Source organism: Pinus tabuliformis, chromosome 7 (assembly GCF_031772625.1).
Source record: "Pinus tabuliformis cultivar Carrire ecotype Pingquan chromosome 7, CPIR1, whole genome shotgun sequence".
Classification (NCBI taxonomy): domain Eukaryota; kingdom Viridiplantae; phylum Streptophyta; class Pinopsida; order Pinales; family Pinaceae; genus Pinus; species Pinus tabuliformis.
The window spans coordinates 403,503,742-403,506,644 of record NC_142293.1 but is presented as its reverse complement, the minus strand read 5'-3'; positions in this window follow the sequence as shown (position 1 = coordinate 403,506,644).

The window sequence follows — 2,903 nt, the reverse complement described above, 5'->3', positions numbered from 1 at the left end:
GCTTCGATATGTAATAGAACTCAGGGTTGTTGGCATTATGACACAGGTTTGGCACTATGACACAGGTGTTGTCCTTGATGGAAACTCACTCAAATGACAGATCACAGTTCAGTCTCTCAGAATGAAAGAAAAAGAGATATACGCAGGTTCCTCTTAACCAAGTCGTGTGTACATACGGGTTCGATGATCAAAAGGTGCGTATACGTATGCACGCACTTTCATGCTCGGAAAAGCGCGTACATGTGGGAAAAATTATTTTTAGTCCTTGGTATTTGGACCTATGGCTTTGGACCATGGTATCTTGTCCGACGTGTTGAACCCAGGTATTGGGTCCATGGTATTAATTATCTATGGTTTTGGACCATGGTTTTGAGTAAGGGCTAAGACTATAAAAAGGGGTAAGAGATCATTAGGCAAAGTGATTCACTCAAGCATTGAATATCTTATGAAGAGAAAGATCTAGAATTGGGTTATGGTGCATAGCTAGATCTGAATCAAGGAGGAACCTGAGCGCTAGAAGAAGGATAAGTTCTATTGTTGGGTTAAGATATTAAGGCTTGAATAGTAGTATCTTTGTGTGATTTTGATCTGTTATATTTGGCGCATGACTTGGTCTATAAATATGATAATCTGGGTATAACTAATGTATGAATAAGCGAAAAGGGTAAATTATCTTTTATAGATCTATACGCAGGTTCGGCACAGCAGAGGCGCATATACACGCTAGTTCAGTAAGTCAAAACTGCGTATACGTTGGTCGGCCTTAATACAGAAGCGTATGCATGCAAGTTCTACATATTTAAGTAGCATACATCTCATGAAATATGTTTTAGCTACTTCTGTTTATTGCTACAGTGTTCTGGGTTTAGGATTGGTTTCTGGTTATTGTTAATGTATTATGGTTACAACATTCAAAGATGTAATTGTTTGATTCAGTTTTGATTGAAGCAAAGGAGATGCAGATGTATTTGATGTTTGATTATTGTCATTGATGGATCCAGTCTGAAAATCTATGAAACATGGTCCTTGGAAGAAAGAGAAGGTTGTAGCCTTCTATAGGTTAGCACCTACGTACTAGTACATTAGCTAGTACAAGAGCTAAGGGGGTGTAGCTCCCTTCCAGGAGAAGCTGGAGAACGAGAGAAGGTTGTAGCCTTCTGCAGGTAGAAGCCTGTGTACTGGTATAAGACTGCACCCATACATAAATATTGTAAAAAAGAAGTTTCTTATTAAAAGAAGATAGAGAGGAATTGCAGCAGGTGGTTTTCACCCACATTGGGTTTCCACCTTATATCTTGTGTCCTTGTGTGTGATGATCTGTTTTGTTTTATTGCACCTATTTACTGTTCTTATGGTTAATGAAGTTCTGATGTACTGATTAAAGATCAACATTTAATGAATCATAAGTTTACTGATATACACTGGTTGCCTTAGACACAGTAGCGTATATACGCAGTTTCCCATAACTGAAGTAGCATATACAAATCTAATTGTGAAATGAAAAATAATTGATTTGATAATACTGATTCACCCCCCCCCCCCCTCTCAGTATTATTTCCAACAAGGGTGTAAGAGTGAACTGTTCTACCCTTTCCTATAGTTAACTCCTGCTGCCTGTCTACTTCCACGATCTAACACCTGAAAAATATAAACTTCCAAACATGCTCCTTAAATGCTTGTCTAGTTAGCCACAAAAAAGAATAAAGCCTCATATTTATTCGGTAAAATACAAAAAACTAACATGACAGTAAAATGGATTAAAAAGGTAAGAAAACAGGGAGTTTTGTCATATAAGGGGACAGGTCTGGAGGACAGAAAGGTCAAAACAAGGGAAAGAAGGTGCAGAAGATGGGTGAAAAACCACACCCAACAAGTATATGGCACAAGTCTATGATTGACAAGAAGGTAGTTTGAACAAGATGGTAGTTTCATTAAAGGTTCAGGGGGAGCAAAATAGTTGAAGGATTACAGGTTACCAGGAATAAGACAGGATTAGTATGCAAAGGATATGCACAAGTGGAAGGAATTGATTTCGATGAAACATTTGCACCAGTTTCTAGAATGGAAGTCATCCATATGTTTCTCACCTATGCATGTTCAAGAAAAATAGAAGTCTACCAAATGGATATTAAGTCAGCATTTTTGAATGGAGAATTAGAAGAAGAAGTTTACATCGAACAACCTGAAGGTTTTCTACTATCAGAAAAAGAAGACTATGTTTGTAGTTTAAAGAAGGCTCTGTATGGTCTCAAGCAAGCTCCCAAAGCATGCTATGCTCGTCTTAATGAATATCTACATCAACAAGGGTTCAAGAAAGGTACTGTTGATAGCAATCTTTACATACGGATAGATAAAGATAATTTAACAATCGTTGAGGTATATTTGGATGATATAATCTTTGGTAGCAATGGTGATCGACTAAGTAATAAATTTGCTACAAAGATGCAAAGTGTGTTCGAGATGTCTTTACTTGGTGAGTTGACATACTTCATAGGGCTTCAAATATCTCAGCAAGAGAAAGGAATATTTATATGTCAAGCCAAGTACATCAAGGAAATGCTCAAGAAATCCAAAATTGAAGATTGCAAACCCATCCTTACTCCGATGGTAACATGTTGCAAATTGAGCATAGACGATGCATCTAAGGATGTGGATTAGAGGTTGTACAGATCTAAGATTGGTATTCTTCTATATGTAATAGCATCTCGGTCAGATGTTATACAAGTGGCAAGATTCCAAGCAACACCAAAAGAATCACATATTATTGTCGTCAAAAGAATTCTTCGATATCTAAAGAGCACAACAGAATATGGCTTATGGTATCCCAAGGGAAACAATCTCATTATTCAAGCCTTTACAGATGCAGATTGGGTAGGAATCATTGATGATCATAAGAGTACTAG